The sequence below is a fragment of the Pristiophorus japonicus genome, chromosome Y, assembly GCF_044704955.1.
Source record: "Pristiophorus japonicus isolate sPriJap1 chromosome Y, sPriJap1.hap1, whole genome shotgun sequence".
Lineage (NCBI taxonomy): Eukaryota > Metazoa > Chordata > Chondrichthyes > Pristiophoridae > Pristiophorus > Pristiophorus japonicus.
Window position 1 is genome coordinate 35,315,714 of NC_092011.1, and position 16,084 is coordinate 35,331,797.

The following is a 16,084-nucleotide window of genomic DNA, read 5'->3' on the forward strand; positions in this document are numbered from 1 at the left end:
TACAAGGATGTTGGAGTGGAGAGGTTACACAGGAGATTTACCTGGATGTTGAACAGGAGATGGTACAGAGGAGATTTAACAGTATGGTGCACTAGAAAGGGAACAGCGGAGTTTTACCATGTTATTGTACTATAGAGATTAAATAGGAGTTTTTGGAGGATTTTACACTCTAGACGTTGCAGAGGAGATTTTCTAGGATGTTCCACTTGAAAGGTACAGAGGAGATTTACAAGCATGTTACACTGGAGAGATTACAGAGAATATTTACCAGGATGTTGCACTAGAGAGGGTACAGACGGGATTTTCCAGGATGTTGCTCTAGAGAGGGAGCAGTGGAGATTTACCAGAATTTTGCACTGGAGAGCGTAAAGAGGAGATTTACCAGGAGTTTGCACTAGAGAGAGTACAGAGGAGATTTAACAGGATGTTGCACTAGAGAGGAAACAGAGGAGATTTACCATGATGATCGACTAGAGAGGGTACAGAGAAAATTTACCAGAATGTTGCACTGGAGAGGGTACAGCGGAGATTTACCAAGATGTTACAATTGAGAGGTTACAGAGGAGATTTACCACGATGTTGCACCAGAGAAGATACAGATGAGAATAACTAGGATGTGGCCCTGGGAGGGTAAAGAAGAGATTTACCAGGATGTTGCACTTGAGAAGTTACAGCGGATATTTACTGGGATGTTGCACTGGAGAGGGTACGGAGGTGATTTTCCAGCTTGTACCACCGGAGCGGTGCAGATGAGATTTATCAGGTTCATGCACTAAGGAGCATACAGAGGAGATTTACCAGGATTTTTCTCTAGAGAGGGTGCAGAAGAGATTTACTAGGATGTTGCACTACAGAGGGTAAAGAGGAGATTTAACAGGATGTTCCACTAGCGAGGAAAGAGAGACGAATTAGGGGGATGTTGCATTGGAGAGTGTACAGAGGAGATTTACCAGGATGCTGCACCGAGAGCGTGCAGAGGAGATTTACCAAAATATTGCTCAGCAGAGTGTGCAGAGGTGATTTTCAAGGATGTTGCACTGCAGATGGTACAGAGCAGATTAACAAAAATGTTGCAGTCGAGGAAATACAGAGGAAATGTACAGGATTTTGCACTGGAGTGTGTACAGTGGATATTTAAGAAGATATTGCACTTGAGAGGGTGCAGAAGAGTTTATCACAATGTTGCACTGCAGAGGGTAGAGAGCAGATTTACAAGGACGTTGCACTAGAGATGGTAGAGCGGAGATTTACCAGGACGTTGCACTGGCGAAGGAACAGAGTAGATTGAACAGGATGTTGTGCTAGAGAGGATTCAGAGGAGATTGATCAGGATTTTGCACGGGAGAGTTTACAGACGCTATTATTCGAATGTTGCACTAGAAAGGGCACAGAGGAGACTTGCAAGAATGTTGCACTGAGAGTGTACAGAGGAGAATTACCTTGATGTGGCACTGGAGGGGTACCGAGGAGATTTACCAGGATATTGCACTAGACATGTTAAAGGGGAGATGTACCATGATGTTGCACTAGAGAGTATACAGCGGAGTTTACGAGGATGTTGCAATGGAGAGGATACAGAGGAGGTTTATCACGATGTTGCACTGGAGCGGATTTACAGGATATTTACCAGGTTATTGCACTGGAGAGGTTACAGAGGAGATGTTCCAGGATGTTGCACTGCAGAGGGTACAGAGGAGATTTACAAGACTGTTGCACTGAAGGGAGTACAGAGGAGATTTAACAGGATGTTACACTGCAGACGGTACAGAGGAGATTTACAAGGATCATGCACTAGAGAGGGTACCGAGGAGATTGACCAGGATCTTGCACTGGAAGGAGTACAGAGTAGATTTAGCAGGATGATACAATGGAGAAGGTACAGAGGAGATTCAACGGGATCTTGCACTGTAGAGAGCACAGAGGAGATTTTCCAGGATGTTGCACTGGAGAGCGTGCAGAGGAGATTTAACAGGATGTGGAAAGGAGCGCGTACAGAGAAGATTTAGCAGGATGTTGCACTGGTGAGGGTACAGAATAGATTTACCAGAATGTTGCACTAGAGAGGATAAAGAGGAGAATTACCTTATTATTGCGCTGCAGTTCATTGTGAGGAGTTTTACAGCATGTTAAACTAGCGAGGTTACAGCGGTGATTTACCAGTATATTGCACTAGAGAGGGTGCATAGGAGCTTTACCAGGATGTTACATTGGAGAGGGTGCAGAGGTGATTTCCCAGGACTTTGCACTGCGAGGGTAAAGAAGAGAGTTACTATGATGTTACACAAGTGAGGTTACAGAGGTGATTTACCAGGATGTTGTACTGGAGAGGGTACAGAAGAGATTTACCCCGATGTTGCACTAGAGAGGGTACAGAGGAGCTTTACCACGATGTTGCACTAGAGAGGATGCAGAGGAAATTGACAAGAATGTTGCACTAGAAAGGATGCAGAGGAGATTTACAAGGATGTTGGAGTGGAGAGGTTACAGAGGAGATTTACCTGGATGTTGAACAGGAGATGGTACAGAGGGCATTTATAGGTATGTTGCACTAGAAAGGGAACAGAGGAGATTTACCATGTTATTGCATTGTAGAGATTAAATATGAGTTTTTGGGGGTTGTTACAATCTAGACTGTGCAGAGGAGATTTTCTGGGATATTCCACTAGAAAGGTACAGAGGAGATTTACCAGAATGTTGCACTAGAGAGGTTACAGAGGAGATTTTCCAGGATGTTGCTCTAGAGAGAATACAGAGGAGATTTTACAGGATGTTGCACTAGAGAGGAAACAGAGGAGATTTACCAGGATGATCGACTAGAGAGGATACAGAGAAAATTTACCAGAATGTTGCACTGGAGAGGGTACAGCGGAGATTTACCAAGATTTAACAATTGAGAGGTTACAGAGGAGATTTACCAGGATGTTGCACCAGAGAGGTTACAGATGAGATTAACTAGGATGTGGCCCTGGGAGGGTAAAGAAAAGATTTACCAGGATGTTACACTTGAGAAGTTACAGCGGATATTTACTGGTATGTTGTACTGGAAAGGGTACAGAGGTGATTTTCCAGCTTGTTGCACCGGAGCGGTAGAGATGAGATTTATCAGGTTGATGCACTAAAGAGCATACAGAGGAGATTTACCAGGATTTTTCTCTAGAGAGTGTGCAGAGGAGATTTACTAGGATGTTGCACTAGAGAGGGTACAGAGGAGATTTAACAGGATGTTACACTAGAGAGGATATAGATAAGAATTAGGAGGATGTTGCACTGGAGAGTGTACAGAGGATATTTACCAAAATATTGCTTAGCAGTGTGTGCAGAGGTGATTTACAAGGATGTTGCACTGCAGATGGTACAGAAGAGATTTGCAAAAATGTTGCACTGGAGAGTGTACAGATGAGATTTACCAGGATGTGGCAGTGCAGGTGTAACAAGGAGATTTACCAAGATATTGCACTGGAGAGTGTACAGAAGAGGTTTACCACAATGTTGCATGGAGCGGGTATAGAGGATATTTATCAGGTTCTTGCACTGTAGAGGTTAGCGAGGAGATTTACCAGTATGTTACACTGCAGCGGGTACAGAGGTGATTTATCAGGATGTTGCACCGGAGCGGGTACAGAGGAGATTTAGCAGGTTGTTGCATTAGAGCGCATACGAGGAGATTTAGAAGGATGTTGCGCTAGAGAGGGTGCTGAGGAGAATACCAGGATGCGGCACTGCAGAGATTATAGAGGAGATTTACAAGAATGTTGCACTAGAGAGGGTACAGAGGAGATTTACCAGGATGTTGCAATTGAGAGGCTACAGAGGAGATTTAACAGGATGTTGCACTGAGAGTATACATAGGAGAATCAGCAGGATGTTGCACTGGCGAGGGTAGAGCTTAGATTTACCAGGACGTTCCACTAGAGAGGATGCAGAGAAGATTTACTAGGATGTAGCACTGGAGAAGTTACAGAAGAGATTTACAAAAATGTTGCATTAGAGGTGGTACAGAGTTGATTTAACAGGATCTTGTACTGGAGAGGATACAGAGGATATTTAACAGGATATTGCACTAGAGAGGGTTCATGGAGATTTACCAGGATGTTAGACTGCAGAGGGTACAGAGGGGATTTACAATGATATTGCACTATAGATGGTACATAGGTGATTTTCCAGGATGTTGCACTGGAGAGTTTACAGTGGAGATTTACCAGCTTGTTGCACTGAGAGCGCGCAGAGCAGCTTTACCAGGATGTTGCTCTGCAGAACATGCAGAGGTGATTTACAAGGATGTTGCACTGCAGATGGTACAGAGGAGATTTACAAAAATGTAGCACTAGAGGGAGTACCGAGGAGAATTAACAGGATTTTGTACTGTAGAGTATACAGAGGATATTTACCAGGATGTTGTACTGGAAAATGTACAGAGGATATTTAGCAGGACATTGCACTTGTGAGTGTGCAGCGAAGATTTACCAGAAATATGCACTGCAGAGGCTTGAGAGGAGATATACAAGGATGTTGTTCTAGAGAGGATAGAAAGGAGATTTACCAGATGTTGCCCGGGGAAGGAACAGAGGAGATTTAAAAGAATATTGCGCTACAGATGATTAAAGGAGATTTACGAGGATGTTGCACTGGAGGGAATAAAGAGGAAATTAGCAGGATGTTGCAATAGAGAAGGTGCAGAGGAGATTTACCAGGATGTTGAACTGCAGAGCGTGAAGAGGTGATTTACAAGGCTGTTGCACTGGAGACTGTACAGAGGAGATTTATCAGGAAGTGGCACTGAAGGTGGTATCGTGGAGATTTACCAGGATATTGCACTAGACAGGTTACAGCGGAGATTTACCAGGATGTTGCACTGGAGAGGGTACAGAGGAGATTTACCAAGATGGTGCAACAGAGCGTGTATATAGCAGCTTTACCAGGTTGTTGCACTGGCGAGGGTACAGAGGAGATTTACAAGGATGTTGCCCTAGAGAGGGTGCAGAAGAGATTTACCCGGATTTTGCACTGCAGACGTACAGAGTAAATTTACAAGAATGTTGCACTGAACGGAGTACAGAGGAGATTTAACAGGAAGTTGCACTGGCGATGGTACAGAGGAGATTTACAAGGATGATGCACTAGACAGGGTACAGAGAAGATCTACCGGGATGTTGCAATTGAGAGGTTACAGAGGAGATTTAACAGGATGTTGCACTCGAGACTATACATAGTAGAATCACAAGGATGTTGCAGTGGAGATGGTACAGCGGAGATTTACCATTATATTGCACTAGAGAGGGTGCATAGGAACTTTACCAGGATGTTGCATTGGAGAGGTTGCAGATGTGATTTCCCCGGTTTTTGCACTGCGAGGGTAAAGAAGAGAGTTACTATGATGTTACACAAGTGAGGTTACGATTTACCAGGATGTTGTACTGGAGAGGGTACAGAAGAGATTTACCACGATGTTGCTCTAGAGAGGGTACAGAGGAGATTTACCAGGATGTTGCACTAGAGAGGATGCAGAGGAAATTGACAAGAATGTTGCACTAGAAAGGATGCAGAGGAGATTTATAAGGATGTTGGAGTGGAGAGGTTACAGAGGAGATTTACCTGGATGTTGAACAGGAGATGGTACAGAGGAGATTTAACAGTATGGTGCACTAGAAAGGGAACAGCGGAGATTTACTATGTTATTGCACTGTAGAGATTAAATTGGAGTTTTTGGAGGATTTTACACTCTAGACGTTGCAGAGGAGATTTTCTAGGATGTTCCACTAGAAAGGTACAGAGGAGACTTACCAGCATGTTGCACTGGAGAGATTACAGAGAAGATTTTCCAGGATGTTGCACTAGAGATGGTACAGACGGGATTTTCCATGATGTTGCTCTAGAGTGGGTGCAGTGGAGATTTACCAGGATTTTGCACTGGAGAGCGTACAGAGGAGATTTACCAGGAGTTTGCACTAGAGAGAGTACAGAGGAGATTTAACAGGATGTTGCACTAGAGAGGAAACAGAGGAGATTTACCAGAATGATCGACTAGAGAGGGGACAGAGAAAAATTACCAGAATGTTGCACTGGAGAGGGTACAGTGGAGATTTTACCAAGATGTTACAATTGAGAGGTTACAGGGGAGATTTACCAGGATGTTGCACCAGAGCGGATACAGATGAGATTAACTAGGATGTGGCCCTGGGAGGGTAAAGAAGAGATTTACCAGGATGTTGCACTTGAGAAGTTACAGCGGATATTTACTGCGATGTTGCACTGGAGAGGGTACAGAGGTGATTTTCCAGCTTGTTCCACCGGAGCTGTGCAGATGAGATTTCTCAGGTTCATGCACTAAAGAGCATACAGAGGAGATTTACCAGGATTTTTCTCTAGAGAGGGTGCAGAGGAGATTTACTAGGATGTTGCACTACAGAGTGTAAATAGGAGATTTAACAGGATGTTCCACTAGCGAGGATAGAGAGACGAATTAGGGGGATGTTGCATTGGAGAGTGTACAGAGGAGATTTACCAGGATGCTGCACCGAGAGCGTGCAGAGGTGATTTAACAAAATATTGCTCAGCAGATTGCGCAGAGGTGATTTACAAGGTTGTTGCACTGCAGATGGTACAGAGGAGATTTACAAAAATGTTGCAGTCGAGGAAATACAGAGGAAATGTTACAGGATTTTGCACTGGAGGTGTACAGTGGATATTTAAGAGGAGATTGCACTTGAGAGGGTGCAGAGGAGATTATCACAATGTTGCACTTCAGAGGGTAGAGAGCAGATTTACAAGGATGTTGCACTAAAGATGGTAGAGTGCAGATTTACCAGAACGTTGCACTGGCGAAGGAACAGAGTAAATTGAACAGGATGTTGTGCTAGAGAGGATTCAGAGGAGATTAATCAGGATTTTGCACTGGAGAGTTTACAGACGATATTAGTCGAATGTTGCACTAGAAAGGGCACAGAGGAGACTTGCAAGAATGTTGCACTGAGAGTGTACAGAGGAGAATTACCATGATGTGGCACAGGAGGGGTACCGAGGAGATTTACCAGGATATTGCACTAGACATGTTAAAGGGGAGATGTACCAAGATGTTGCACTAGAGGGTATACAGCGGAGTTTACGAGGATGTTGCACTGGAGAGGATACAGAGAAGGTTTACCACGATGTTGCACTGGAGCGGATTTACAGGATATTTACCAGGTTGTTGCACTGGAGAGGTTACAGAGGAGATGTTCCAGGATGTTGCACTGCAGAGGGTACAGAGGAGATTTACAAGACTGTTGCACTGAAGGGAGTACAGAGGACATTTAACAGGATGTTACACTGCAGACGGTACAGAGGAGATTTACAAGGATGATGCACTAGAGAGGGTACCGAGGATATTGACGAGAATCTTGCACTGGAAAGAGTACAGAATAGATTTAGCAGGATGATACAATGGAGAGGGTACAGAGGACATTTAACAGGATCTTGCACTGTAGAGAGCACAGGGGAGATTTACCAGAATATTGCATGAGGGAGAGTAGAGAGGAGATTTACCAGGATGTTGCAGTGGAGAGGGTACAGAGGAGATTTACCAGGATGTTGCACTGGAGAGGTTACAGAGGAGTTTTAACAGGATATTGCACTAGAGAGGGCGCAGAGGCGATTTAGCAGGATGTTATGCTGGAGCGGGTTGAGAGGAGATCTAGCAGGATGTTGCACTGCCTAGGTTACAGCGGAGATTTAACAGAAAGTTGCAGTGGAGAGGTTGCAGATGAGATTTACCAGCATGTTGCACTGGAGCGGGAACAGTGGAGATTTACCAGGATGTTGCACTGGAGAGCGTGCAGAGGAGATTTAACAGAATGTGGAAAGAAGCGCGTACAGAGAAGATTTAGCAGGATGTTGCACTGGTGAGGATACAGAGTAGATTTACCGGAAAGGATGCAGTAGAGAGGATAAAGAGGAGCATTACCCATATTATTGCGCTGCAGATCATTGTGAGAAGTTTTACCGGATGTTAAACTAGAGAGGAGATTAACGAGGATGTTTCAGTGCAGTCGGTACAGAGGAGATTTACGAGGATGCGGCCCTGGTAGAGTATAGAGTCTATTTACCAAGATGTTTCACTAGACAGGGTACAGAGTATAATTACAATGATGTTGCACTGATGAAGTTACAGAGGAGATCAACTAGAATACTGCATTGGAGAGAGTACAGGAGAGATTTACCAGGATGTCACACTTGACAGGGTACAGAGGAGGTTTACAAGGATGTTGCACTAGAGAAGTTACAGCGGGATTTACCAGAATGTTGCACTGGAGAGGATACAAAGGAGATTTACCAGGATGTTGCACCGAGAGTGTGCAGAGCTGATATACCAGGATGTTGGAGTGGACTGGGTACACAGGAGATTTACCTCGATGTTGAACAGGTGAGGGTAAAGCGGAGATTTACCAGGTCATTGCGCTATAGATGGTATAGAGGAGTTTTACCAGGATGTTACACTAGAGAGCGTACAGAGGAGATTTTCCAGGATGTTCCAGTTGAGAGGTACAGAGGTGATTTACCAGAATGTTGCACTGGAGAGATTACAGAGGAGATTTAACAGGATATTACACTGGCGAGGGTACAGATGAGATTAAACAGGATGTTGCACTAGAGAGGGTACAGAGGAGATTTACCAGGATGTTGCACCGAGAGCGTGCAGTGGAGATTTACGAGGATATTGTTCTGGAGAGGGTAGAGAGGAGAGTGTCCAGGATGTTGCACTGGAGAGGGTACAGAGTATATTTACCAGGATGTTGCGCTCGAGAGGGTACAGAGAAGATTTACTAGGTTATTGCGCTGCGGAGGGTACAGAGGAGTGTTGCCAGGATGTTACAGTAGAGAGGGTACAGAGGAGATTTACCCGGATGTTACACTAGGGAGGGTACAGAGGAGATTTACCAGGATTTTGCACCAGAAAGGATATAGACGACATTTACTAGGATGTGGCCCAGGGAGGGTACAGCGGAGATTCACCAGAATGTTGCACCAGACAGTGTAAAGAGGAGATTTACCACAATGCTGCACTAGTGAGGGTACAGAGGAAATTTACCATGATATTGCATTGGAGAGGGTACAAAGGAGATTTACCAGCATGTTGCAGCGAGAGGTTACAGGAGAGATTTACCAGGGTATTGTACTGGATAGGTGCAGAGGAAATTTACCAGGATGTTGCACTATAGTTTGTACAGAGGAGATTTACCAGTGTGTTGCAGTGGAGAGTGTGCAGAGGAGATTTCAATGCAGGTTGCAATACAAAGATTACATTACTGATTTACCAATATGCTGCAATGAAGGAGGTACAGAGGAGATTTACAAGGATGTTGCACTGAAGAGGGTACGGAGGAGATTTACCAGGATATTACACTGGAGAGAGTACAGAGGCGTTTTAAAAGGATTTTGCACTAGAGAGGATAAAGAAGAGATCTACAAGGATGTTACACTGGAGCGGGTAGAGAGGAGATTTAGCAGGATGTTGCACTGCCTTGGGTGAAGAGGAGATTTAACAGAATGTTGCAGTGGAGAGGGTGCAGATGGGATTTACCAGGATCTAGCACTGGAGCAGGTAGAAAGGAAATTTACTAGGATGTTGCTCTAGAGAGGATACAGAGGAAATTTACCAGGCTGTTGATCTGGAGTGGGAACAGAGCAGATTTACCAGGATGTTGCACTGGTGAGCGTGAAGAGGAGATTTACCAGGATATTGGTCTGGAGTGGCTACAGAGAAGATTTACGAGGATGTTGCACTAGAGAGGGTACAGAGGAGATTTACTAGATTATTGCGTTGTAGTTCATTAAGAGGAGTTTTACCAGCATGTTACATTAAAGAGGGTATAGAGGAGATTTACCAGGACGTTGCACTAGAGAGGGTACAGAGGAGATTTACAAGGATGTGACCCTGGTGGGGGTGGTGGGAGGAACAGAGGATATTTATCAGGATATTGCACTTGACAGGGTACAGAGGAGATTTATCAGGATGTTGGACTTGAAAAGTTATAGTGGAGATTTACCAGGATGTTGCACTGTAGAGGGTACAGAGGAGATTAACCAGTATGTTTCAATTTAGAGGGTACAGAGGATATTTACAAGGTGTTGCATTAGAGACGATACAGAGGCGATTTACCTGAATGTTTCCCTGGAGAGGGTAGAGAGGAGATTTACAAGGATGTTGCACTGGAAAAGGTATGGTGGAGATTGACAAGGATATTACACTGGAGAGGGTGCAGAAGAGTTTAACAGGATATTGCATTAGATAGAATACAGAGGAGATTTACCAGGATGTTGCACTGGAGTGGGTACAGAGCAGATTTACCAAGATGTTGCACTGGAGTGCATGCAGAGGAGATTTACCAGGATGTTGTTCTGGAGAGGATACAGAGAAGATTTACCAGGATGTTGCACGAGAGAGGGCACAGAGAAGATTTACAAGATTATTGTGCTGTAAATCATTATGAGGAGTTTTATCAGGATGTTACACTAGAGAGGGTACAGAGGAGATTTACCAGGACGTTGCACTAGAGAGGGTACAGAGGAGATTTACCAGGATGTGGCCCTGGGGACTGGAGGTGTACAGATGAGACTTATCAGGATATTGCACTAGACAGGGTACAGAGGAGATTTACCAGGATGTTGTACTTGATAGGTTAGAGTGGAGATTTACCAGGATGTTGCACTGGAGATGGAACAGAGGTGATTTACCAGGATGTTGCACTGGAGTGGGTACAGAGGAGATTTACGAGGTTGTTGAACTAGAGACGGTACAGAGGAGATTTAGCAGGATGTTGTACTAGAGAGGCTGCAGAGGAGTATACCAGAATGTTGGACTGCAGAGGGTAGGAGGAGATTTACAAGAATGTTGCACTAGAGGGGGTACAGAGGAGATTTACCAGGATGTTGCACTGAAAGCATGCTGAGGAGATACCAGGATGTTGGACTGGAGAGGGTACAGACGAGATTTTCCAGGATGTTGCACTGGAGAAGATACAGAGGAGATTTACCAGGATGTTGCAGTAGAGAGGGTACAGAGGAGATTTACCAAGTTATTGCACTGCAGGGGGTACAGTGTTATTTTACCAGGATGTTACACTAGAGAGGGCACAGAGGAGATTTACCAGGATGTTACAATAGATAGGATACAGAGGAGATTTACTAGATTTTGGCCCTGGGACGTTACAGAGGAGATTCACCAGAATATACCACTAGACTGGGAACAGAGGAGATTTACCAGAATGTTGTACTAGTGAGTAGGAAATTAAACAAGATATTGCAATGGTGAGGATAAAGATGAGATTTACCAGGATGTTGCGCTGGAGAGGGAACAGGGTAGATTTACTAGGGTGTTGCACTAGAGAGGTTACAGAGGTAAATTACCAGTGTGTTGCACTGGAGAGTGTGCAAAGGAAATGTACCAGGTTGGTACAGATCTGATTTACCAGCATGTTTCACTGGAGAAGGTACAGAGGAGATTTATCAAGATGTTGCACTAGAGAGGATACAGAGGAGATTTACCAGGATGTTACAATAGATAGGATACAGAGGAGATTTACTAGATGATGGCCCTGGGAGGTTACAGCAGATTTTCACCAGAATGATCCACTAGACAGGGAACAGAGGAGATTTACCAGGATGTTGTACTAGTGAGTAGGAAATTTAACAGGATATTGCAGCGGTGAGGATACCGAGGAGATTTACCAGGATGTTGCGCTGCAGAGGGATCAGCGGAGATTTACTAGGGTGTTGCACTAGAAAGGTTACAGAGGTAAATTACCAGTGTGTTGCAGTGGAGAGGGTGCAAGGGAGATGTACCAGTTGTTGCAATACGGTGGGTACAGATCTGATTTACTAGCATGTTGCACTGGAGAAGGTACAGAGGAGATTTACCAGGAGGTTGATTGCAGAGGGTACAGAGGATATTCACCAGGATGTAACAATGTAGCTGTTAGAGAGGAGATTTAGATCGATGTTGCACTTCAATGGGTACAGAGAAAATTTACAAGGATGATGCACTAGAGAGGTTAGAGAGGAGATTTGCCAGGATGTTGCACTGGAGAGTGTATAGATGAGATTTACCAGGATATTTCTCTGGAGAGGTTACAGGCAAGATATAACAGGAAATTGCACTAGAGAGGGTAAAGAGGAGATTAACCAGGATGTTACACTGGAGTGGGTAGAGAGCAGATTTAGCAGGATGTTGCATTGCCGTGGGTACAGAGGAGATTCAACTGAAGACTGGAGTGGAGAGTGTGCAGAGGAGATTTAAAAGGATGTTGCACTGGAGAGGGAACAGAGGAGATTTCCCAGGATGTTGCACTAAAGAGGGTACAGATGAGATTTACCAGGATGTTGCACTGGAGTGGGTACAAAGGAGATTTACCTGGATGTTGCACTGGAGAGCTTGCAGAGGGGATGTACCAGGATGTTGAACTAGAGAGGGTACAGAGGAGATTTGCCACAATGTTGCAATAGATGGGTACAGAGGAGATTTTGAAGATTACTGCGCTGTAGATCATTACGTGGAGTTGTACCAGGATGTTGCACTGGAGAGTGTACAGAGGAATTAACCTGGATGTTGCACTGGAGAGGATACAGAGGTTTTTACCAGGATGTTGCACTGGAGAGTGTTCAGATGAAATTAACAAGATATTGCACTAGAGAGGGTGCAGACCATAAGTACTAGGGTGTTGCACTACAGAGGATAAAGAGGAGATTTGCAAGGAAGTTGCAGTAACGAGGATACAGAGGAGATTTAACAGGATATTGCACTAAACAGGATACAGAGGAAACTTACCAGGATGTTGCACTAGCGAAGTTACAGAGGAGATTTACCAGGTTGTTGCACTGGAGACGGTAGAGAAGTGATTTACCAAGATGTTACACCGGAGCGAATAGAAATGAGATGTACCATATTGTTGCATTAGAGAGGGTACAGAGGAGATTTATCAGGATGGTTCACTATACAGGGTGCAGAGGGGATCTACCTGGATGTTGCACCGCAGAGGGTACAGAAGAGATTTAGAATAATGTTGCACCAGAAGGGGGACGGAAAAGATTTAACATGATGCTGCACTGGCGACGTTACAGAGGAAATTAACAAGGATGTTAAACTGGAGAGGTTGCGAAGGAGATTTAGAAGGATGTTGCACTGGTGAAAGTACCGAGGAGATTTAAGAGGATGTTGCACTAAAGAGGATTTAGAGGAGATGTATCCGAATGTTGCACTAGAGAGAGTGCAGAGGAGATAATCCAGGATTTTGTTCTAGATAGTTGAAGTGGAGATGTACCAGGATGTTGCACTCGAGTCGGTAGAGAGGAGATTTACCAGGATGTTGCACAAGAGAGGGTACAGAGGAGATTTACGAGCATGCTGCACGAGATGGGGAACAGAGGAGATTTACCAGGATGTTCCACTAGAGGGAATACAGATAAGATTTTACAGGATGTTGCACTGCAGAAGGTAAAGTGTAGATTTACCAGGATGTTGCACAGAGAGCGTGCACAGGAGATTTACCAGGATGTTGGACTGGAGAGGGTACAGAGGAGATTTTCCAGGATGTTGCACTGGAGAAGATATAGAGAGAGATTTACCAGGATGTTGCACTAGAGAGGATAAAGAGGAGATTTAATAAGTTATTACGCTGCAGTGGGGTAAAGTGGTATTTTACAAGGATGTTATACTAGAGAGGACACAGAGGAGATTTCACAGGATGTTACAATAGATAGGATACAGAGGAGATATACTAGACTGTGGCCCTGGGAGGTTACAGAGGAGATTCACCAGAATGTTCCACTAGACAGGGAACAGAGGAGATTTACCAGAATGTTGTACTAGTGAGTGTAGACAGGAAATTTCAATGGTGAGGATACAGAGGAAATTTACCAGGATGTTTCGCTGGAGCGGGAACAAGAGAGATTTACCAGGGTGTTGCACTGCAGAGGGTGCAGAAGATATTTACCAGGATGTTGCACTAGAGAGTTTACAGAGGTAAATTACCAGTGTGTTGCAATGGAGAGGGTGCAAATGAAATGTACCAAGTTGTTGCAATACGATGGGTACAGAACTGATTTACCAGCATGTTGCACTGGAGAAGGTACAGAGGCAATTTACCAGGATGTTAACTGCAGAGGGTAGTGAGGATATTCACCAGGATGTAACAATGTAGCGGTTAGAGAGGAAATTTAGAACGATGTTGCACTTCAATGGGTACAGAGAAGATTTACAAGGATGTTGCACTAGGGAGGTTAGAGAGGAGATTTGCCAGGATGCTGCACTGGAGAGGGTATAGAGGAGATTTACCAGGATATTGCTCTGGAGAGGGTAGAGCGGAGTTTTAACAAGATATTGCAATAGAGAGGATAAAGAGGAGATTAACCAAGATGTTAGACTGGAGTGGATAGAGAAGAGAGTCAGCAGGATGTTGCATTGCCGACAGTACAGAAGAGATTTAACAGAATGCTGGAGTAGAGAGGATGCAGAGGATATTTACAAGGATGTTGCACTGCAGAGGGAACAGAGGATATTTACCAGGATGTTGCACTAGAGAGGGTACAGATGAGATTTACCAGGATGTTGCACTGGTGTGGGTACAGAGGAGATTTACCAGGATGTTGAACTGGAGAGCGTGCAGAGGAGATTTACCAGGATGTGGCCCTGGGAGGGCACAGCTTAGATTCACCAGAATGTTGCACTAGAGTGGGTACAGAAGGGATTTACCAGGATGTAGCACTAGAGAGGGTGCAGAGGACTTTACGTGGATGTTGCACTGTAGAGGGTACAGAGGAGATTTACCCGGATGTTGTACTGGAGAGGGTACAGAGGATATTTAACAGGATATTTCACTAGAGAGGGAGCAATGGAGATTTACCAGGATTTTGGATTGCAGAGTGTACAAAGGAGATTTACATGAATATTTTACTGGAGAGGGTGCAAAGGAGATTTTAAAGGATGTTGGACTGGCGAAGGTACAGAGGAGATTTAACAGGATGTTGAAATACTGAGGATTTAAATGTGATTTATCAGGATGTTGCACTAGAGAGGATACAGAGGAGATTTTCAGGATGTTCCTCGAGAGAGAGTACAGAGGAGATTTACCAGGATGTTGCACTAGAGAGGGTAGAGAGGAGATTTTCGAGAATGTTCCACTAGGGAGGATACAGAGGAGATTTACCAGGATGTTGCACTAGATTTAGGTAGTGAGGTGATTTACCACGATGTAGCTCTGGAGAGTGTACAGAGGCGATTTACCCGGATGTTGTACTGGAGAGGGAACAGAGGATATTTAACAGGATATTTCACTAGAGAGTGAGCAATGGAGATTTACGAGGATGTTAGATTGCAGAGCTTACAAAGGAGATTTACATGCATGTTGCACTGGAGAGGGTGCAAAGGAGATTTTAAAGGATGTTGCACTGGCGAAGGTACAGAGGAGATTTAACAGGATGTTGCACTACTGAGGATTTAAAGGAGATTTATCAGGATGTTGCACTACAGAGGGTACAGAGGAGATTTTCCAGGATGTTCCTCTAGAGAGTGTACAGAGGAGATTTACCAGGATGTTGCACTAGAGAGGGTAGAGAGGAGATTTTCGAGAATGTTCCACTAGAGAGGATACAGAGGAGATTTACCAGGATGTTGCACTGGAGAGGGTACAGCGGAGATTTATCAGGATGTTGCACCGAGAGCGTGCAGAGATTTACCAGAATGTTGGAGTGGAGATTGTACAGAGGAGATTTACCAGGATGTTGCAATGGAGAGGGTACAGAGGAGAATTATCAGGATGTTGCATTAGAGAGGGTATAGAGGTGATTTACCAGGATGTTCTTCTAGAGAGTGTACAGAGGGGATTTACCAGGATGTTGCACTCGAGAGTGTTCAGAGGAGATTTACCAGGATGTTCCTCTAGAGAGTCTACAGAGGAAATTTAACAGGATGTTGCACGAGAGAGGGTACAGAGGAGATTTACCAGATGTTCCAATAGAGATGATAAGAGAAGATTTACAAGGATTTGAACCGGAGAGGGTACAGAGGAGACTTCACAGGATGTTACAATAGATAGGATACAGAGGAGATTTACTA